This window comes from Calonectris borealis, chromosome Z (assembly GCF_964195595.1).
Source record: "Calonectris borealis chromosome Z, bCalBor7.hap1.2, whole genome shotgun sequence".
Taxonomy (NCBI): domain Eukaryota; kingdom Metazoa; phylum Chordata; class Aves; order Procellariiformes; family Procellariidae; genus Calonectris; species Calonectris borealis.
Genome location: NC_134352.1, coordinates 51,152,537 through 51,176,966, shown reverse-complemented (window position 1 = coordinate 51,176,966; position 24,430 = coordinate 51,152,537). Strand labels below are relative to the sequence as shown.

General features: G+C 38.3%; 1 protein-coding gene across 2 annotated transcripts in view; it reads right to left on the bottom strand.

The window, feature by feature from the left end:
- BNC2 (basonuclin zinc finger protein 2) overlaps positions 1-24,430 on the bottom strand; it is a 244,169-nt gene that overhangs the window by 29,148 nt on the left and 190,591 nt on the right. The gene's annotated exons all lie outside the window — the stretch shown is intronic.

The following is a 24,430-nucleotide window of genomic DNA, read 5'->3' as shown; positions in this document are numbered from 1 at the left end:
TAAAAATGTTGTCTCTTAACATCGCCTTCTGATAGCAAGGGAAAAATCCAGAGAGAATACACATCAGTAATCACTAGACTATCTGTTGTTAAATATACATTAAAAAGCATTTCACACTTTCATTTTTGCTAGTAAGCATGAGATTTGCCTGAAGGTAGGACTTAAAAATTCTGCAATGTAATGTCAGGCAATCCATTCCAGCATGTATTGATAAAAACATATTAAAATACTTATATAATGAATACATCATTTTATTGGCATCTTTCCTTTTGGGCAAATGCTGGACATAACATCAGCACAGTAACTATAACCAACGAGCACTGTTGCAGGCCATCAGACCAGAATTATTCCATTGCTTCCTCATGCATTAAACAGTTTGAAAGCCTTGCAAGATACTCCACCGTACTGCCTCTGATCTTTTTAAATCTTGAATCTCAGCTTCAGAACCTTATCCGAACATTTTGCACTACAAGCTATTGCAAAAACCACTAGCTCTTGCTTGATTATGAAGCCTGCAAATACCTTTCCTCTTTTTCAGGTCAGATTTACTTATTTATTTTATTATCTTCAGTTTTCAGGGGATTGATTCTTCTCTCCCCTCAGAGTTCTGCAAAATGCAATATGCCCCAAACAGTAAAGCATATATTTATTTGATTACAGTTGGTTTTATTATTTCAGTTCTGATCTGTGTCACCTCTCTGGACACAAAGTTAATGACGAAGGTCGATGCTGTGTATGTTTCAGTGCCTTAGATGCGATTGCAAGACCTTAGAAAGGCTCCACACATGACCATTCATGATCAAATCTTACAAGACCATGAAACGCTCAACAGCAATTAATTATGGAAAATATTACCCAGCTGACCCAGATGGAAAGCCCCAGAAACCATCTCTATGCAGAAAATGTTCAGCATGTGTTTACACAGTGATGAAGGAGACTCCATGATGCAGATGCTGGTCCCAGTTTGCAGCATTAGTCAGGAAACGAAATGTCCCCACCTTTGAATATCTTTAAGCACTGTGGACATATCTAATTTCTATGCCCTCACAGTTCTACCGTATGTCTGATGGAGCGGTATTTTACAGGCAGTCAGTGCTATCTAGTAGAAATCACCCAGAACATCAAAAAACCCCACCCAACAACAAGACAAAGTGAAACAAAACCAAACCAAAATGGGGTGAGGGGAGGGAGGAAAAAACCACCAACACCACAAACAAACAATTAAAGGACAGGTTCATATTTTATAGCTCTAAGATTATATTTTTTTCCCATCCAACCATGAGCATGACCTAAAGCTTCTTACATCTACTTCTCCCACAACTTTCAGCCAGCCATACCAGTTCTATGTTTGAGTAATTCCTACCTGGAACTGCAAAACCAGACTTGGTTCAGATTTTGGTCTCCAGGCCTTTGCTGTCACCTCTGACCCAATCTACACACACACATTTCTAAACCCAAGCCACAAGTATTAATGCCTTCTAACTGTGACTTGCATTGTTTGAAGATGGAAATAACATCGTATAATTTACACTGCTTACATGTATTGAATTAGGATCCCTGTCTGCAGCCAGCTGCAGGCTGCTTTGTAATGTACTACTGGTAGTAATTTGTTTTGTTTTTGCTTTAATTTGTAAATCACTCACAGGCTTATGTAACAGATGGATGCTTTACAAAAACGGATATTTAAGTAAATAAAAATTAAATACAGCCAGCATGACAATAACTCATGAGAATAGTAGGTACAGATCCTGTAACGGACTCCCACACATCCGCGGAAGGTGGTATCACACAGTCCCTCACCCGGTGGCAGCGCACCCAGCTCTTCGCATGCACAGAACAGGCAGACGTCATCTAAATGCGGGGGCTCCCAGTATGCTTTCGGGGAGTTACTCCACAGCTTAAGTCAGAGAAGCCAGCAGTTGGCTACAGGAGCTACCACTCAATGAGACACCACCACCCTTTGTTTCATTTAGTTTCAGCATTTGCAATGAGGAGGGCCAGACCTTCAGCAGCTGCTCAGTCCCACTGATCAGAGAAACTGGCAGTCAAGGGTGTGATTACCATGGGGTTCCCCTTGCTGTCATAGAAACAGCAGGGAATCAGAAAGCTGCTCTTAAATGATACCTTGCCTACTCCTACTAGTTATATCAAGCTATATCTTGTTAATTTTCAGCAAGAAGTTGTTTGGTCTTTTTCCCCCAGCAGAAGTAAAGAAAAATTGCACAGATGCCTGTATTTCAGAGAAAACACACCACTTATGGATACTGTGTAGCATATGCTTCAATATTTACATAGTGATGGCTTTCCATAAATCATTGTAAGTATGCATTATGCAAAACTAGATAAAGAGCGAATAAGAATGTCATTTTTTGATAAAACGTAAAATTAACAAAAAATCTAACCATTATCCCCTTTGAATTAAGCTATAACTAGCTAGGGATCTCTCTGTATATGGTAATACTTGATTAGAGGTTCAAGTCCTTTCTTACATGTAATCGATTTCTTGTTTCTTACAATCTCTCACGCTAAATTTTCTCCCCAAAGCCATTAAATCATATCCACATTTAAATATTTCATGACAAAAGGTTCCAATTTATATTACTTTTTTCAGCTCACAACTGATTAAGCCAAGCCTCCTGTGACAACGTGTACAAGGAAGTCAGTGAGTATAGAGATACGACTGCACGCTTACAGCTCTAAGCCAGGCAGTAGACAAGCCCAACCTGTACAGCATACAGTGATGCTCTTCCTTCTTTGCCCACACAGCCTTGTTTTTACTTTTATTTTATTTTACATGTGTGGGTAGCACTCTCACAATTTCAGATGGAGAAAATCTTTTAATCTCTAAATCATATTAAATTAATCTCCAAGGATACGAGATATAACCTCGAATCTTTTTCTAACTCTAAACACACACTTGACTCTATTATTTGTATAGATACAGATTCACATACACACATGCTACATTAGATCTATAAAGTAATGTCATGGTTAATCACCCTGAACCTGCCTCCTCATTTTTGCTGACCAAATGTTAGGAAGAGATGTGTCAGGATATGTTAGCAGGGTACATTTTGTCTTAAACTTCTGGGTCAGACAGAACAAGTGATGGGTGTCAAGATGATTATCGTGGATGATACAAACAGGCTACAACAGAAGACGGACACAAAGATCACTCTAATTTTTAGGAGCTTAATTGGGGAGGATGAGTGTTGATTTCCTGAGGGCCTTTAGGCTTTACAAATTTCAAGCTTTCAATTCAGCTTTAAAACCTCCCAATTTAAAAACTGCCAATTCAGAAAATAAGGACAGTGTACACAAACATACACTATAAACATACACTGTAAACCTTGAACTTTTGTTATTAAATCAGTTGTTTTAAACTCTCGCTTTGTGTGAGAAGCTCCACTGACTCCCGTGCCTGCATTACCTGCAGGTAATTTTGTATGTCTACACTCACACAGCCACATGTATGTACATACACACACACACCACAGACTTTTTGCAGTTCTGTTTTTATCTTACTAATAAACTTCTTGGCATAGGTAAAATGTTTATATACACCTGGCTGAATACATAGTGAGAGGTAATTATACAAGAGTTGAGATTAATAGAGAGGTTAAAAAAAAAGTTAAAATTGCTTCTTAAGCAAGCTTTATGTTCTGGGAAGTACTCAAGAATTATTTTCAGGCACTATTGTGATAACTTCTGAGAACCACTCAAAGTTATATAGAAAAACACATTGCTAGGCTTCATATTTTAGCAAGCTTGCATATGCACCATAAACGGCCGCTTTTGATGCATATCAGCTAAGTATCCTTGTTACCAAATATTATACAGATACATGTTTGATTAAATAATTAAGCAAGCCTAGTGTTTATCACAAATCGTTCTTCTATAAGCCCTTCTTAAAGGGCTATATATTTTCTAGCTGATCTCAAAGAAACATTTTGAGTGCAGCTGTAACATTTGAGAAGCAGACTGAAAGATATTCATTTGGTCATACTGTAATTGCAGAGGATGGTTTTAATTAGGGTGTAGACAGAAAAAAAAAATCAACATTTGTTTCTAATAAAGAAAAGCCTACATAATTTCCATGATTTAGGGTTTGTTGTTTTTGTTTGGCTGAATTTCCCAGGAGCATCTCTTTGCTTCCCAATTAAATTTCAAGCTGTTACACTATGGGTAGTCCTACTACTCCTGGGGTAAAACTTACTAAAAGTGTGCAGCAGCACATTAGTACAGATGGGGTAATGTGCAACACCTCTTGCTCATTTTGGCTAACTCCCACTGACCTCAGTAGGACAGAAGTAAGCTCTACATCTAGTTTTCCATAGAAATGTACACTCACACATACAATCACATACTCATTTTCTTGATAGGTGTTTTTACCATGCTGAACAAAACTCACCTTTGCTCCTGCAAACATGAAGAAAAGGTGTGCATACTCGCTCACCGTGATTATACATGTGCAACTGATATGAGATTTAACACATCCAGCCTGCAAAGAGCCATGGTTAAAATTTTTTCCCCTCATCTGCCGCTTCTCATCCACCTCCCACCAGCCCCCCTCCACCAACTGAAACCATATGAACAAACTCATGTTTTAGTATCAGCAGTCCTTTCCTTGAGTTATACTGCTGCAGCAGGAAAAAACACTGCAGCACTACCGAGTTCTCAGTCAATAATGGAAATCTTTATCTTTTGGCTTCACTGCAGCCTCCACTCTGCTAGAAAAATCAAAAGCAATAGATCTTCCCTTCTGACACCCTCTTTCTCTTACCTGTTGGACTTGTTTTCTTTGCCCCAAAGACACAGGGTATGCATGAGGATACCAGCATGTTACAGCAGGGGAAGAGAAGGCGGCTGTCTTTCCCCAGTAACACTGAGAATGACACTGGCAGTATGTATTCAAATGAAGAATAACATGAAGGAGATTTTATTTACTTATATGCATGCTTATATTTAGATTTGCTGCCAGGTTTGTAACAGTACTTGCTCTGGTTGCTCCTTAGACTCCAGGTCTCCTTATGCACTCAGCAGCAAAAAGCTTTCCGTTTTGACCAAAAGGACCCCCAAAGACCTTTGTAAACTTTACAAACTGATATTGTAGACACTGGGTCAAATCTGGCTGCACTTTAGATCCAAAATAATTGCACTTTAAATCCAAAGTAATTCCACTGACCATGTTGGAAAGTAATTTTGACATAACTTAGCCCTGAAACATGATGTGGAGCCAAATCTGTTTGAACATATATCAGGGGCATACCACCATGGTGGAGCACAGCGGCTGTGTAACGACGCACAGGAGCACTGCTCAACGGTTTCGGAGTGAAAGTGAGGAACACCATGTCCTGCTGAAACTGCAGATGGAACGTAAGGAGGTGGAATGCAATAACCGCAGCTGAAACCTAGCCAGGACACCGCCGTTAACCACCCACGCTCTCGCTAAATGGCCTACAGGGTCTTTACTGACCAAAAGTATGCAGGTCCTCTGTTTTATATCTCATCCCAAAGACACATGCCAGCAGCACAGACCCCTGCACAAGCAACCTGCTGGAGCACTGGTTCTGGACTAATTTGCAGAGAGCGGTATGAAAATACTGGGTCCCCAACACATGACTCCTTTTGGGGACTGAACTTCCTCACAGGGCACCCCAATTGCAGAATGCCTTTTCATTTTCCAGGTTCACCAACCTTAAAATACATTTGAAAGCATTGCCCTGAAAGATTATGAGACTCTGTCAAATGCCAACTATAAAGCATCCATCTGAACTGGGGGTGGGCGAGAGAGTGTCTTACTGTTTTCAGAAAAGAAACATTAATTTGAACTCTTTCCTGCTCTTCATGAATGTGTATTCACCTCTGCAACTCCAGTAAAACTATTAGGATGCAAGGGCACTAGTTTTAAATGCTTCTTCTGATTTTTAAAACATATTGTTTGACTTTTGATAAAATATTCACTTTGTTATGGAATGCTCTTGATTATGGACCAGATAAGAATGTATAATTCAGAAGACGACAACTTTTTTTTTTCCCCTGAATAACACTGCATACAGCATTTTTATTTTTAAAACTATGATACATCACTGTGAGGTTACAACATATTTAATCACAGCAGCTCGAGCTTCATTTAATCACAGCAACTACATCAAGCCTCTTTACAACTGGGTGCCTGACAAGTTTTTTTCACAGTAAACCACTGTCTGCACTTGGAGGAAAAGAATCTAAGGACAGCCAGAGCCCGATACTCTTCTTGCATTTACTAGTTTTACAGTGGTATAACTCCTATGATGTCAACAAAATTTGCTTTGATTTACAACTGTCATGTTGGTGACAACTATTAAATGGCAAAATCTGTCAGTAATTGATAATGGCAGAACTCCTGTTAGCATGGATACACATTGATTCGGCAGCTTTAAGAAGATCCGAAGTCATCTTTCAGCAGTTGTCATTATCTCATTATTTGACATTTATTTTGAAATACCAGTGCTACTTCTGAAGTATTTTGCCCCTCTCCCCCCAAGAACTGCACAAATTTTCAAATGCAAACATTTATTCCCTTCACCATCAGCTCTGGTTAAGACTTTCAAAAGATTTCTAAAGACTTTCCTAAATGAGGAGTTAATGTGAGGTGACCAGATGCTTTATGGTATCTGCTCATGAAAATACTTTCCTTGCAACCTAAAGGTGAGGCGTTTTTTCTCACATTCATCAAATGGTGGAATATCAAGATTTTATAGAAATTGGGTATTCAAATTCCTTAAACAGCATTGAAATCCACAACCTTGGACCCCAAGTATAGAGGAGTATTTTGATACCTTTGCTTCTCTATAACCTGTGAGAGTGGAAAATTCATTGAAATGTCTCTGAAGAAGCTTTGCCACTAACTTGTGGCAAGTAACAGAGTGTTTGCCCTTAGGCAGGCATGGCTCCTAGAGGCAATCAAACCACCAAGCACACGGTGTATGAAGGGAAAAGTTTTAGACTGTATGAGGTGCCATGGGGACTTTTCAGGATAGGATGTAGAGAGAGACACAAACACGCAAACCACTGAAATAATTCCAGCTATAAATTAAATTTACAACACAATTTTGCATATAGGTGGGTAGGAAATGCCCAGCATGCATATAACCATAGCAATGATTGATTTTCATACTCACTTTCACCAACTTTTGCATATATAGTTCTCCATTTTAATATGCCATGTAAGAAAATTTGCCTTGATACTATCAGTCCCTGAAATCATTTGTGGTTTTTCTGTTTGGTATCAGTGCTGCGTAACTCACTGAGAAGTAAAGTTATGTTTTCTATGCTCTGGCAGTAAATCAAGCCTCTTTTTTTGAGCCTCAGTTTCACCAACACTGAAAGAATGACACATAATTTTTATGAGAAACAGGAAACATGCACAAAGAGCACCGATGAGGTATTGCATTTGCAATACACGCAGCCACAAGAGACACCCAGGCTCTCTTCAGCCAAGACCTTCCCCAATGCACAATGTGATAATACAAACAAATCATGTCTGACATCCTTTCTCCATCTAACATGGACTGCACCAAAAGCAGGGCAAGACATCTAACAGTCAAGTCAAATCAGGTTATCAGATGGTCCTTTTCTCACTGCAAATCTGAACTGACTAAAGCCATAACCCTAACTAGAAAATGTGAGCAACAAAAGCTGAGTCTTCCCGGGCTTGTAAGTAAAACTTCCAAAGAAGTCAGTAAGAAATTTGCCTAACCAGGGGAATCATAAGGAATTAAGAAGTTGCCCAAGGACAAAAACACTGGAGTAAAAGTGCCAATAAGTTATACTCATAAATTGGATTTCATTACAGGCTTGGTTTTCTGATTGAACCCGAATTGTGCCTCAGTAAGGGGATTCAGCTGTACTGTATGCTCAGTACATGAATGGCAGCAGAACCAGGAGATTGATTGCCATCTTTAGTATTCATTAGGGGACAATGAATTATTACTTGCAATATATACAACATGATCTTAATGAGGCCTTTTTCCTTTGATTGTTTACCTAAAAAATTTACACCAAAAAAACTAGGTGTGTCATAGGTGGCAACGTGATGCAAAAGGGAGACAGCAGGGTGCAGAAGTGCCACCAAAAAGGCAAAAGTCACTGGAATACAAAATGCTATGGTACATGAAGTGAGCTATCTGTTTGGACATATTAGAGGCACTGAAATGCAAAAGAAAGTGGGGAAAATTATATTACAGTGTACAAAGTAATAACAACTGTGCCTGCATGTCTTAATACCCTCTTGTCCCAGCAGTCCTGACTTTCTAGGCAGCCCACTTCTCCACATTAACAGTAGTCATTTGGAGAGCAGCAAACGTGCCATTAGAAGCACTTTTACAAGTGTATATTCATCCACCAATTAGCTTAATGTGGCCGCTTTCTGCATATTTTCTATCCAGGCTTGCACAAATCTTATTAATATTTCCCCCTAGCGCTTTGACAGATTACCTTGTCATTATGCATCCTGGAGCCTTTTAAACAATATGGGTAAACTACTGTTTGCGAGGTTAATGACAATTATCCCCTAATTACTGCATAAGTCACTCAGTCCACTTTATCTCATAGGCAGGGTTCTGCTCTGTGTATCTGCCATTGTGTCACTGTAAATGAATCTTGTATAGCTATGTTTATCTGTCGTTGCCTTGTAAATTACACTGACAGAAGAATGAACAAATTACTGTGTGTCATCACTTAAATACGGCTTCTGATAAAAAAAGCGTCCCACAAGCACAGCACTTGAATTTTAGCCTGATCACAATTAGTAAACACATATTGAATGTTTTAGGAGATATATTTAGAAGTGGATGGGACACAGTGTGGTGGAAGAAGGCTCTGACGTGCTAAGCCTAAGGGCGATAAAACAGAAGAAATATAGAAAGCTACAGTAGTAGTAATTCCATGATCACCTCCTGAGAACTCTTCTGCTAATTTAACAGTTGATAAATGAGCCAGTGATATTTTCCAAACAATCTCATATTCAGGCTGTGCCGAATTCCACAATTTCTATTGTTTCTGACCACAGCCACATAGGATTTTTTTTTTTTAGCTGAGAAATCCAAACACAAGTTGGAACAGAAGTAGCATCCATAAAACCACAGGCAATGCTAATTTAATGGATGCATTTCAGACCAATATCAAAGAAGATTAATAATTTGAATCGTGTCTGCCCTGACCAGTCCTAGTAACTCCAACAGGACTGTTCAGTGCACAAGCCAGAGCAGAATCTGGCAGGCGGCACCTAAGTCAATGTATTGATTAAAAAACAAATAAAAAATTAAATTAGCACATTGCATACTATTTTCCACAGTGCCTGCACTTTGAGTCACCTCCTTGGTGTAATTAGAGTTCAACAGAGGTAGAGAAAAAATTCTGAGTTCAATTCACTGTATATGGATCAAGGTAGTTCTACCTCAGGAGAGGAAAACAGAATTGGCAAATACTAACTTCCTGCTATATTCCATTTTATGAAGCAATTTCAAGTCACAGAGTACTCTACTGGTAGGACATCGCTGAGATCATGTATGTCCTGCTCTGAGAAAGAAAGTTGACTTGTTATCGACCTTGATTTCTTCTTTCACCAAAGACAGCTCAATGATTTCAACAAGAAGCACATACATAGTCAGTGTTCAGAGGCAAAATAAGTCTACGGTAAAGAACATTAGAACAACAGCTGCTTTCTAAATAATGCTTCTTCCTATATTGGTCTTGGAGAGGTAACTGATTGATAGCTCTAGGAACCACAGTCCTTTGCAAACAGTACAACAAGAGACAGTGCATTTCCCTTCTGTCCTGGGAAGGTCCATTCTTGAGTCAGAGGAGGCCTTTTAGTACTGGTTTTGTATTGCTGGCAATCACATTAATTGCAAAGTGTTAGTAATGAGTGCGCTTCTTATTGTGACTCAGGCTACAAATTTCATTTCCTGAAGCTCAGTGCAGTCACAGCACATGAACTTCCTCTCACCACTGGCTTGAGCAGAAACTGAATCCTCTCACTCTCCCTCAGACCTGACATTTACCTCTTAGAACAAGGGTATTTCCCTGCTTGCCAGGCAAATGGATGATTCGTGGAGTGAGATGCTCTTTTAGCTACTTAGGTGAAACTGCCTGCTGCGCAGCTTGCAGGAAAACCAATGCATAACAATGGGTATGTCAACCCTGCATACTGCAATGAGGTTACACAGTAATGCATTTTATCAGCTTTGGGGACACACTTTATACACATATATATGATACATTCACAAATGATATATGCATTTGATTTTGCCTTACATTTTACACATCTCCTCATTCAGGAAACCTTCCCATTTGATACATCTCCTAAAACATGCTCAGCACCAGCTTCTGACCAGCACAGTACAAAAAAATGAAGTCAGGAGGACAACATGCAAATTGCAGCAGAATTATGATTCCTGAAAAGTAGCAATATAAGACTGTTTAAGCTGCTGTACAAGAAAAAAGAAATGTCAGAATTCTCCAAAACCTGGTGATTATTTACTGCAATTCAGCAGGTTATACCAACACTGAAAATCTTTTTATCATAGTAAAGTGTACATTTATTTTGTTGGATTACGATAGTGTCACATCCAGAAAGAATGGACAGACTGAGATATAACAAAATTACTAATATTACTGAAAATAACAGTGGTTTGAATGGAACACGGATGAAGACAGCACCTCTGACCATGCTCTCAGTATAGGTTGGAAGAAAAAGCTGTAGTGAAATGGTAAGAAAATGTAACAGCCGTCACTGCCAGGGATAACTGAAAAGACTGATCGATTTTGAGTAAGCACTACCTCAAGGGTTTTGGTCCCACTAGGATTGATCTTTGTGTCTGTCCTGTGTTCAGTCAATGCAACTTTCAGCAGGGTATCTACTGCAGAAATAAATGGAAGTGCTGCAGTAACCCTCCACCCTCCCTCTAAGCATGTTATTTTCTCCCTATGCTGAAGGAAAAGTGAAACCAATGTGGCTAACAGTGAAGTGCTAGGCAACAGATGGTTTAAAATGTTTAAGGACACAGAACACTGTTATCGTCATGTATAATATTATTTGAAAAAATGCATTTCTAAATTATTAATATTTCTCTGGATTTGGAGGTTCTTTGGCCTCTGACCTTTGCTAATATCAGAGAAACTCTGCAAGGCAGAGACAAATGTTATACATTCGTAATAGGTAAGTTGGCAGTCCCACCAAATGAAGGTAAGGATTAATACCTGTTTTCTATGCAGGCAAGTGTGGGCCCTAAATGCAACATTAACCTTTAAGGGCAGGGAAACAATGCTGGCTGCTTCTGGGGAAAACACTGAGACTGATTTAACTGAACAATGTTTACAAAAAACCCTGGCAAAATAACAGAATGAAATTAGGTGGCAGCTAAGGAAGCACATAGGAGAAATACAGTTATCCATGCCAGTTAGGAACTTTTAAAAAATTCCATATATTGGCAAATTTTGCTTTTGCACATTTTGGGTTTCATCAGCTTTCTTTGAACAATCTCTAGAGATACCGAGTTACTTGCAGAGAACTCTATTCATTAAGGAATATTATTTACACAGGTATTATTCAGCTTTGCCTGAGATCTTCTACATTTAAGTGAAAGTATGTACCTTTGATCTAAAACATTCAAAAAGCTAAGTGATACTTTGTATGGACTTAGATCAGCAGGTGGTAAAGGTTGAGGTAAGCAAGAAAACACTATAAAATTTAAATGTACATGGTGTAACAAAACAGCTCAGTCACAACATCACTTATGAAAGAAAATTCTGAAGAGGGACGTGAACATTTAGAATTATACTAAAACCATTATTTTTGTGTATCAATTATTCATCATTTCCAGAGAATTTCACACACTGTGGAGTTTTAGCTACTATTTTCAGCTCTCAGTAACAGCACAGGAAGAACAGAAACCCATTTTTTATGAGCAATTCATGTTGAGGAGGACATTGGAAAAGATGACATACCCACAGTATGGACTGGACAGAAGAATAAGCAAGAGAATGTTAAATGTTGCAGATCAACAAGCGCCGTTCGCTGGCCTAACCCTCTATTCAGGCAAAACTCCGTTTTTCCAAACATAATGGAAGTTCTACTTGTGTACATTTTTCAAAGTCGAGCCATGCTGAGGCCTGTGCCACCCCTCTCGTTCTTCCAGTCAAATGGCCTGGTATGATATGATGGACATGAGCATATAAGTGACCTTTGTTCATGGGCAAAAAATCTTTATTATTTTTGGTCCGTTTGCAGCTCCAGAGTTACCTTTTGAACTACAGGTGCAAATAATCTAAACGCTTGGAAATTCAAACTGAGTGATCAAACGATACCTATTCTCAGGGTTTAAAGAAGGACTTAAAACATCAAACAGAAATCTCATAAGCTACAAAGATTTGTCACCTGAAAAGAAAACCAATCTTTTTGCATTTTTAATGCCTTTTCATATTGTAATCTCAGAGAAAGAGGTGGAGGTGGGCAACGCTGAGGAAACTGAAGCTTTAATCCTAGACTCGCCAGTCACTTCTTCTGTATTCTGGACAAACCATGGTCCTTCCATGTCTCAGATTCCTGTCTTTAAAGTGTTCATAGACAACATTTCCCCCTACTTCTTGATGAAGTTGTAATGAAAAACACGCCACAGACTTTGAAAGGCTGAAGTCAGTGGAGCCCTACTTTATGTAACTTCGAATAAACAGTTTATTGTGAACCTGACCTGCCTTTATGAACATTCAAACAGCTCTGTCCTGCAGTAAGGTTTTAAATGAACTGAGTGACAGAAGAATTGAAAAGACAGACTTAGAAAGAGCCTAGACAATTGCAGTAACATTCACACTCCCTTTTTCAGGGGAGGACAGTGGGACGTGCCTGGAAGGATTCACTTCTACGATACTTGGACACGTAAGCTACGATCAGTCAATGAACACCTTTTCTAGTTCATCCTCGCAGAGAACGACTTTTATTACACTACGTTGTGATTGATTCATTCATGCTTATTATGTTCAGAGCTTCCCAAGTGAAATAATTCTCAAATAAAAATACCAATCCTACTTCCCCAAATGGACACCAATAAACTGTCATTAGATTACTCGTAGCGCAGCAAACTCCGAAGGAAATAACAGTGCTCATACTTACAAGTTTCTTTTGATAACTTTACATGCCGCCCTCTTACCCCAGGGGACAGACCACTTAATACAGAAGAGACTCCCCTGAATACAAATATTTGTTGCAAAGCAAATAAAATGAATTATTTTCATAAAAAGAGAGCAGCAAGAATAGCTTGGCAAAATGCAAGCAAAAAAGTAACTTTTAATGTCTTTGGCACATCTCCAGCTCTTAGAAATGGCATCCAAAGTTGGTCCAAGTGTGGCTGATAAAGCAGGCTTAGAGCTGCCTTTCAACTTTCACTTTTTAATAATAAAAAATCAATATATGGAGGATTACAAGCCTCTTGGTTTTGATTTTGTATATCAAAAACAAAAGATGACAAGGTTATGGCAGTGTATGAAACTCCTCAGGCCACAGCTACGATGATGCAAATATTTTATACCCTCTTTATTTATTGCACTCTACTGAGAGGCTGAAATAAATTATTGAAATAAAATGAATGATCTTTTTTACCTATATATCTCTCTCTTAAGTGGAAACGCAATCCTGAATATGCATTCTAAAACCCAGAAATTTAACAGATTACAGTTCAGACCCTAAATTAATCATAAATGTCTATTTTAAAATAAAACAAGGAATAATCTGGATAGCAACCTGCATACAAACGTAAATGCTCATATGAGGCCAAATGCATTGTGAATTACACTACGGTGCAAAGGAAAAGCATCATGGTGTACAAAAGAAAGAATCCATTGAATCGCTTAGCAATCACAGCCTCTCTTAGCTGTTCCTCCGTGATGGCAATGTCTGAAATGAAACTGTTTAAACAGTTTTGAGAAGGAAGTAAGACTCTCGGTTTCATTGTTCACAGACAGACCAACCGAGCTTGGATCAGTCGTGATAGTAACACGGAAATTCTTGTATAGACAGAAGGCCATATTCCTACAAACTTGAAAAAGACAAATGGGAACTGAAGACTGCAAGCCAAGTGTCAATTTTGCCCACATAGGACAGTAAGGTCAGACCTCCAGAGGGATCTGTAAAACCCACAGTAAATGGAGTTATCATTTATAACATACCTGTTATTTAAAACATACCTGTGTGTCTTGCAGTCCTCTTAGCAAGAAATGATTGCTGCCAAGTCATTAGAAATGCAACATTAGTGTTGTTATGTGATCAACTCCTGGAATTGTTTTCTACATTTTTTCTTAAGTGAACTGCAGAGTAATTAATTCAATTTAGAGGAGCTAAACAGGCAAGGTTACCTATAACATGGTGGTCTCAATCCACATGAGCTTGAAGGAGGGGACCACACCTTCTAAAATCCATTAATCAAATCAAATTACTATGCAGGATTCACCATAGGAACATCACAGCAGTGTGAGCATGTTTAAACAATTACATTGTGGTACACACATAGCAGCAAGGACATAGCAAACAGCAGCAGCAGTAGGCCAGAACATGCAGTAATGCAGCGGCTTACACCTGCCTTTTTACTGACCTGAGGGAGTGAAAAACACTGAATTTACACTCACACAATGAAGGCACTATAGGTACTACATGACTTGTGAACAACTTCTGACACAAGATGTAGTAAAATTAGGTTAAAGCCAGGCTTTGTTCTTCCTTAAGTGCAGTTTTAGGAGGGAAAATAACACAGGGAGATGAAGAATGAAGCTGCACTTTCACAGCAGCAGGACAGGTGAGGTTTGGAAATAAGCGGTAAAAACTATGTGTGAGAATTAGGAGAGAGGATAAAGCAATAGCCTACTCCCTCTGCAACCGTTCACCCACCTCTTTTTCCTATTTTTCAACAAGAGCGGCGAGAGCTGTGGCTGCAGAACACCCACCTATAGTATAACCATCCGTAAGCAAGCACTGGCTGGGCTGATGCCAGAACAGTAAAAGCAGCATTCACTTAGTATTTTTTAAGCACTTTGTATTGTACAGAGCCCTCTAAGGAAGATTGATTTCCATAAAGCCCCATTTCCATCTCAAGGTACTGATGATGCCATAAACCACAAAAGTTTCTCCATTCAAACCCTGCAGTGGAATTTCAGACTCACCACAAGAAGTCCACGTATTAGCCAGGGCTCAAGGAATACAGGCATGTACGACAAGGCATAGCGTTAGGTCAGCCTCAGGATCGAAGAGCAATAAACCAAGACAACAGTGTCCAGGTTTAAAATAATTACACACACATGCACACACACACATTTAATGCATTCTGTCTACATTTCTTAGAGAACTCTACCTGTTACTTAAAGTGCTTTGATCATCACTCTACTACCGCCCAGGTAAAAGCTCTCTAGTCAGAGATGGTGAGGCAGAATTCCCTGAAAGAATTATGAAGAAAGTTTCTTGGACTTTTTTATATCTGAATGTTTTGGTGTTTTTTTCTGGGATATAGAATGGCTTCTTATGGTGCTCTTCTGTCACTTCATTTATTTAGCTTGGATTTTGTGTTGTGTGTGACTTGACTGCTATTTTATTTGAACTGGAGTAAGTAAAACCGTCCTTCCCCTCTCCTGTGCCACACAGGACGTTCAAACAAGACGAAACTAATTGACAAAAGAAGGAAGAAAGAAAGGGGGATGGGATATGTCACGTTCAAGATAAACTTCAGAGAAAATATAAGAAAGTCACAATCCACTTCATGTATTTTAAAATTATTTAGTGTCTGGATGATGTTACCATCAGGAGAACTCTAATTCGGAGCACAACACTTACAACACTTAAAGAGACACACCATAGCTGAAGAACTTGCACTTTGATGACTCCTTCCACTACACCCAATCAACATATATGAACTGTTGTTTTCGTTTTGAAAACACACTTTTCAAAGCCTGTGTTGCAGCCTCCGTGACGTGGGGCTCAGCAGAAGTACGTAGGTGTCCCCTGAACCTCAGGTGTAGCTGCTTGTCAGGAACGCAGATGCCAGTGACATCTGCCTCACTGGGGACTGAGCGCTCCACTGGTTCAATAAGGCTACACAAGTGCAACAGGCCTCGATGTCAGTTACATGGTTTTACATACCTACCATGTCAGTGGTTCTCAGCCTCCCTGGGAATTTATTCCGATATAAGTGTATTCAGCCCGTAACAATGTCTTCTACCTGCCAGAGAGCTAGAAATATTCCCACCTTTTATGACTACAGTGCATGACTGCTGGTGTTTTACATGTTGGGAGGGGGGGAAGGAAAGAGAGAGAGAGAGACGGAGAGGAGAGAGAAAGGGAAAGAAAAAGAGAGGGGGAAAGGAGGGGAAGGGAGGGAGAGGGGCAAAAGAGAAGGCGGGAGAATGAGAGTGAAAGGGAGAGAAAGAGAAGGAGAGGGAGAGGACACTTTTCTAGAATTTCTCTTTCACCCCCATTTTACAAATTTCTCTAGGAATAAATCCACCTACATAGCTACAGCACTTGTCCAAAAACTGTTTTGAAGCTGCTGGAAGTATACAACAATGACTTTGTCTGAACCACGGTGCTTAACACATCCGTTTCCTTTTCTCTTTTATTTAAAAGAGCTTATATTCAAAATTCAAAATTTCAGTCTTGCACATTTGCAATTATTTTAACTTGACTTAGACAAGCAGCCAGTGCAACTACTTGCTGATGTGGGTTATGCTTACACAACTGGGGCCCAAATCAGTTAATTTCTAGATGCAGATATAAAATACAGACAACAGTAAGGAAAAGGCATGAGTGCTGGAAACACGGCGATTAGATTTCTGTATACTTCACACACTGAGGCTGGGTATCAACAGAGAAAAATGCTAACGACATTAGTGACCTTCAATGCCCTCTTACATCCCATTATTCACTGATAAAATAATACAGAGAGTTTTTACTGTGTTGCAGCCTCTTTTTCTGTTTGTTTCTTTAATTCTGATGATACTGCCAGTAACAAAGACTAGCAAAGTGGGTTTTTTTAACATCACTATATATCTATGTTGCAAGTTAAAATTAATTTGGAATAAGCTTATCTACCCAAAATTGTATCTTTCACCATGAACACTCTGTCCAGATGTCCAAACATTATCAGATGCTGATACAATGCATATTGTTTCTGCTGTTATTATTCACAATAGACAGATAAATAAAAAGTAAGTCCTAATTTCAAGCAATAGCTGTAAAACATTGTCCTCACACAGGCAGTCACCTCAAATCATGCAATAATTAAGAAACAATACATCTTTCTGCAAATATTTTACAAAAAAATTCTCACAAAATCACGCAATAATTCCAGTATCTATGCAGAGAACTTGGTAGTAGCGTAGGAATCTGGACTGCTTAGCAATGCAGTAGGAATGAAATCTCTTGGTATTGGCTCTCATGCATACTTACAAAGACCTAGTGTGGAAATAGAGTGGAAACCATAAATGCCACCTGAAATCCTTACCATTAGAAAGTTTATGTGCCAAATGCACAGCAGTTAAAAATTTAACATTTTGGAAAGAGAAGGGAAGTAGCAATCTGTCCAAATGATGTAACACGAAAGAATCTACCCTGGTTTTTGTCAGTTTTATTGGCCACAAGTTTGTGGAGATAGGAAGGACACACCTCTTTTCTTATCATTCACTAGTGACTCCACGCAACATATAAAGGCAGTAACAGCACAAGAATTACAAAGACACTATACAAATGTGCAGAGGAGAGGTGGAGCAGGAGCTCTCCTTTCTATCAACTGTAAATGGAAGGAGTTTGGTAGGTCTGAGAGTGACTCAAAGATGTACTCATGTTACAAATCTAAAATGTTGGACATGTGTTTTTGAAAACACAACTAAAGTTTGAACTCACAGGAATACAGTTTGTCTGGTGTGTAATATGGTGGTCACCAGTTATATATATATGCATACAAAGCAAACTGACCCCTTTCCTCGGCAATCCAAGCTGAGATCCCTTTGAAAGCGTGATGCTTGGTATCCAGTATTTCAGTGGTGCACACGCGTGACTCATAAGCATTACTTTCATTTTGTGCATATGTCAATAGAAAACAAGAACACAGTTGCACATACATGCTTCCTGTAAATTCCTCCAACTTTTTTCCTTTAATGATTTTTTTTTCCTTTGCAAGCCGTTGGACAGATCTGGATCTTCTGAACCAAAACGTTAGTGAAAAGGTTTGGCCCATAAAGATGATATAAGTGATACTAGTTAGAGATCTTACCCAGGCTTGGTATTTTTTTCGTTGCCTTGATGGTTCATATTTGCTAGGGAAAATTATGGCATGTGGTGGGCAGAAAATAATTTTACTCTCACTGTTCTACCCAAATACTCCAAAAGCAGTTGATAAACAAATTGCAGAATTATGAAGTGTGTAGTACTTTGAAGGATTTTATAACCTATTATGTATCAGGTTGTATTGTTTTATAAGGTGTTTTTTCTAACAATCTCAATTTTTTATTAAATAGTAAATACTTACAAAACCTCAAAGTAAATTCTTGTGATCTAGCTGAACTGGATAAAATTTCCTCCCCTAGCAGTTATGTATTTATTTATTTATTTATTAAATGAATAACTTGCTTGTTAAGCATTTCTTTTGATTTAAAAAAGATAAGCAAAATAAGATTTCTCCACAAGTACAAGAAGAAAAGTAAGACTTCAAGTAACGTATTGAACACTGCATATTTAATTTAAAACAATGGATTTTGTCTTTTGTTCTGCACCTCAATTAATTGTTAGATGTATGCAAATGACTTTCAGATAATCAAAATACATGTGACTTAAGCCATAGCTGAACCTTGCTCTGTCTCCATGAATAATATTTCTGGGGTAAACCAGTTCAGTTGTATTCACTGAGGCCACCCACGTGTGTCAATGCATACTGGATCAGACTTTCGCAGTTCCCTGCTATCGACGTTTCTTCTGCTATCTGTCTGAAGGCAAATTTCACCGAACATGGCTAAACGAACCTATTTCGTTCCTGTGGATAAAGCAAGTTAATGAGAATGCCTAAACCTGATATTGGGAGATCAGTCTCCCTACAGCAGTTGGTCCCTTGCTGTAACTAGGATTAGTTTCGAATATCTATTTTTTTTCTGGTAATTTACTATTTGTGATGCAACAGAAATAAAACATCCTACAAAACCAGTAACTGAAACAAAAATTGGTATCAAATGGAATCAGTCATTTATGTGGTGAATGATTTATAGATATGTTAGGGGGATACCCGTGATATAGTTCTCTGTGCAGACATAAAATACAGTTTTATTTAGTATAGCATCTTTCAAACAAGCTGTATCCTAAAATGCTGCACAAACTTATATCCTAGTGTTACACTGATACTGTAAATAACAGCAGAGGGAGAAATTAAGAGGCACAGGTAAAAGGAATGTTTTTAGCTGAGTCCTGAAAAGAAATAGAGACGCCAACCAAGCATAGACTGTGTCTAAGAGTACAAGCTAGAGAGGAAAAAGAGCTTGTATGAACCATGACAAGCAGCCTGTGGTGGGAGATAGAGGAAGTTAGTTGCCAATGAGCTGAGCCAGCAGAGAAAGGGCTAGGGATACAGTGGTCAAATTTTGCCACCACACATAAAAACCTGCAGTCTCTACTGAAGTAGACAAGAAATATGTGTGAACATCCAAGGCCAGAATTTGGCTCTCTCTTCTGATTCATGCTGGTATAAATTGTGAACAATTCTGTCATCTTCAAAGGAGTTCAAACAATATTTTTCCAGTATAACTGGACTTAAAACCTGACTTTTGTGGATCAATCTGACTGAACAAAAGCATGTTTTATTGTTGGTTTGGTTTGGTTTGGTTTGGTTTGGTTTATGAACAACCATCTATTTAGTCTGTGGCAAATTCTGAAGGGAATGCTAAATGGACAACAAGGGAAGGTTGGTCAATATGGTTGCAGTTTTTCTATGCACATATAATAATATAAAAGCAATGCTACATGCTGGAACAGGTTGGCAGAAAAATCATTTAATAAACATGACTGAGAAGGTCCCTGCCCTTAAGTTCAAATCCTGTAAAAGGTAATTTTTCAGGTACAGTCAGTGTAAGAATCATTCTGTTTCACAAAACTGTCACGGATTCTCACTAAAATTACCTAAATCAGGCAACGAGCAGAAATTCAAGTTCTTAAATGAAATGGAAGCTAACAGAGGCTTAATTAAGAAGATACACAGAAGGCTTTCCTAGGTTTAGGGTTTTTTTATGATGATGTTTAATACCACACCCTGCTTAGCTTGTAGACAGCAATGCTTTTCAAAGAAATTTCAAGTTATTTCAAGGCTCACAATATGTTGCTATGGTGCATGCTGCCGAAGAGAATAAGCTAATGGGCTCTCTCTTTAATGTGATTAGAGCTATTATTGACATAATGCCAGGAAGACGCAAAACCATTAGCATTACACTACAGCTCACTTCAGTCACTACTCAGATTTAGCATTTGATCCACAATTTTAATTTTGCTCTGCTCTATTCAGGGCTGCATTACACAAAATGCATAATTAAAAGCTGCTGTGATTCTCTCTACTTCTCAAATTAAAAACATAGCAAACATTTGTAGTTCTAATCCACTAGAAATTAATAAATCAAACATTGTCTTTTATCCTCATTCCTCAGTGCAATTCAGGATGCATGTTGGGAATATTTTACCATGCAACAGGAAAACTACAGTAAGAGCCACTGCTCAAGAGGAAAGAACAGTCTAAAGCTGGTACTGTACTGCAGTGAGAACCTGGAGGACAGCAGAATACTGATAACCTCGTGATTCCTAAAGGTATACTGGGAGCTGTTTCTCAATGCCATCTCCCTATAAATCCTTTAAATTCATTTTCCTTTATTAGCTTTTTTGGTCACTAGAGAAGAGTAAAGCTATGGGTGGTTTTGATTTTGCAAAATCATGTATCTTGTGAGTTTAGATTTTGCAAACAAAACACAGGAGTATGGTGATCCTAAGCAAATGTACTAATTGGTTCACATTGCATATCAGCCCAATGATCATAGCTCATCAGACAGGCCTTCTAACAGACTTAGGGCATACTGCACCTACCTTCTACAGTCTGACAGTGCTTCCCAATCTCAATGTCAAATTTTTTCATTATAAATGATGCAGGCCAAACTCACCAGTTAGGAATTTAGAAGCATTCATCCCAGCTTACTAGAATTGTATGCCAGCTGAAACAGCATTCACATTTTGCTTGCTCTTATTTGTTCCCCAGATCTTTCCAAGAACAGTAGACATGAGTGCAGTTTTTTGTAAGATGCCTTTAATTTTTACTGTAAAGTTAAATGTTGACAGTGAGGTGGCAGCAGAAAAAGTTTTAAAAATTTCATTCCTCCCATGAAAAAATATATAAAAGAGAAAATGCTAACTGCATTTACTTTTTTTGTTATCACTTGAGTGGTGTAAAAAGGCTTCAGTAAAAATATGGTTCAGGCATAACAATACATTTTAAATGTCCTGATAATAATTTTTAGCATTGGCTCAACAGTTCACTTGCATGATACAGTAGAAAGAGGCTGAATCCTAAAGCTTTGGATTCAAATTACAGATTGCAAATGTGCACATGTATAAAGAGAAGTACAAGCATCTGGATTTTATATAAACTGTAAAAATCTAATTCAATAGCAACTAATTAGGAATTCAAAATTAAGGCTAAAACTATACATTTTAATTATTCTTCAGTGTTAAGAATTGTTTTAATACTTATCAGTGCTCAATTACTTAAGCAATCCAATTGCTGATGGTACAACCACCATTCTAAAGACAGCTTAAAACCTATATACTAGATGACTGGACTATTTTGTAACAAAGCAAAATTTGAAGACTGAAGCAGGTCTTAAAATCTGAGATCTCTTAAACATCTAGATGATTTGCTTCAGCTGCAGCTCATCTCTCATTTTTCAGCAATGGGAGCCTGAATAGACACTGACCTAATGCTACTAAAACTATATAGCGTCTTGATCATCTTGTTATCTCGTAGATCAGAAATTCTGCCTCACCCCTCACAAGCGTCACAACTGTAGAGTCTGTTATTTTCTAAAATAACAGCTTGGTTTAAACTCGTTTTTTTCCACTGTAGCTGAACACTCTCGTAAACTGAAAATTTCTTTACTGAAATATTTCTCTCTAGCACATAAATACACTTTGTGCTATTGCTCAAGCCTGATAGGATGCAAGTTGTTTTAGGACTGTTTGCTAGTTGGGTTGTTTGTTTGGTTTTTTTTTTTAAAGAGATTTAGATCACAGTTTTTGCATGTCTTCATCATTCCTTCCAAAGTTCCACTATATGAAATCACAAACAATTTTTTTGTTAAAATACTACTCAAAATACTGCGAAATAAATATGTAAAGTTAAGATTACAACAGGAAGAAATTTGTTTATGAAAAATCTGTAACAAGACATGTATAATTAATTCAAATATGTATTAGGAAGCTAAGGGAAGCAATCATTTCAGATACAGCTATCAGCATTTACATAGAGTTAGCTCTTCTTAAGTCTCTAGGAAGAGTTCTTAAGCCATGGCTATATGCTTTGCTAAAGATTTTGCTAAATAATGTCATGCTAAAAACATTAGCGGTTAAATATGGTCTTACTGAAGCCAGTGGAAACAAGTGCATACCCTTGGACTTGCCTTGGATTAGCACAGAAGAGCAAGCTCGAACCTGAGCCCTTCCCAAGTCCAGGCCTAAATGCACACTTTTCTACTGTGTGCCTAAACCATGTATACCTTTTCCTCCCGCGTAAGTGAGATCGTGTTTGTTTGGCCTGAGTCAACTATTAGAGGGCATATATGGCAATTTTGCATGGGCCAAAGTGGGAAGAAAAACTCCTTCTGGGCCCCTGCCAGAAGGGTTCAACATCAAATGCACTCAGGCCTGACAGCAATTATTGTGCTTTCACCTGCTGCTGGGTCACCAAACAAACGAGACACGGCTTCAAAGCTTTTGTTTCCTTAATGCTGTGCACAAGTGTTGGAATACTGTCGCTACTAACTCACATTTCATGTAAATGTTTCCGTGTAAAATGTCTCCATATGCTATTTTATTTTCACTGGATTTAAAAACTAGACTTCTGTGTGCTAATCTAATCTAAATCTAATCTGATTAGATTCAAATCTCTCGTTATTCAAAAGCACTCAAATTTCTTCAAATTTTCAGCTCATATTCATTCTGGGAAAATATTAGTATTTTCAAACTATCACAATTTATTTTTTCCAGACTTAAAAGGGACTGACATAGGTTTCATACTGCAACTCTGATTGCAGTATTCTCTATGAAGAGACTGATGGCCTTCATAAATACAAAAATCTTGTGATGTTTTAAGTCCTTATTGAAAATTCAAAAGGAAGTAATTTCCTCTACAAGGACACATGGTGACGTGTCCTCCTACACTCCTTGTCCAAGTCATAGTGATATTTGTGTGCAAATAATGAAGTACAAGGATGTATGCCAAATGTATTTACCCTTTCTCTGATAACAATCTTTACCATCATTACAGTCCATTTCCTTACCAGTATTGAATTAATGGGTTTGGATAAATCTTCTGCCAAATGTATCATACAAAACCAATTAGGAATTCTTAAAGGATCAAAAGCATCTTCTGGTCCCAGTGAGTCTGTACCCACTGGCTGGCAATATGGTTAATAAACATTTTAAAGGTAAAGCAATGAAAAGTAAAGCAATGAAAGTAAAAAGGAGTGCGATCTCTGGAATGAAATACTGCTGTCAATAAGGCAAACAAGAGAGATTAATTTCAAAATCATGTTCAACCTCAGATTCACAACATACCTAGTCTTCTTGCTTACCCTCTCTCAGTGAACCAGATTACCTTAAATCAGGTCCAGTCTGGAGCACCCCTCGACACCGTGATTGTGTGTGAAGAAGAGGTCTGTGTGGAGGGGAGCTGCAGTACCTGAGCTATGGGCACAACTGCATCTACTGCTATAGGAAAGGCAAAGAAAAAGTCAGTCAGCCCATCCCTCACTGAGACAAAAATAATGTCGACATATCTTGAGATTTCATACCAGCAAAAAATAACTATCATATTGGCAAAGTGAATGGCAATGCAGATAAATAATAGATTAATTAACAAGAGAGAAGTACAACTCAATGGTGTAATAAGCTTCCTAGGCTGCACTCCAGTATCTCTGACCTGCAGTGGACTAATTGCAGGTCTAATTGAATCCTAGAAGTGTCTCATAAGAAAAAGTATAAATATAATAGCAACACTGTAATTTATAAACTTTTTGTTCCTCATTCCTGTCCTTATTTTTGCTCCTGCTGTTGGTACTTTTGTTTGTTCACACTTCTCCAGCTATGTCCTGGCCACCTACTCCCTTCTACCAAGCA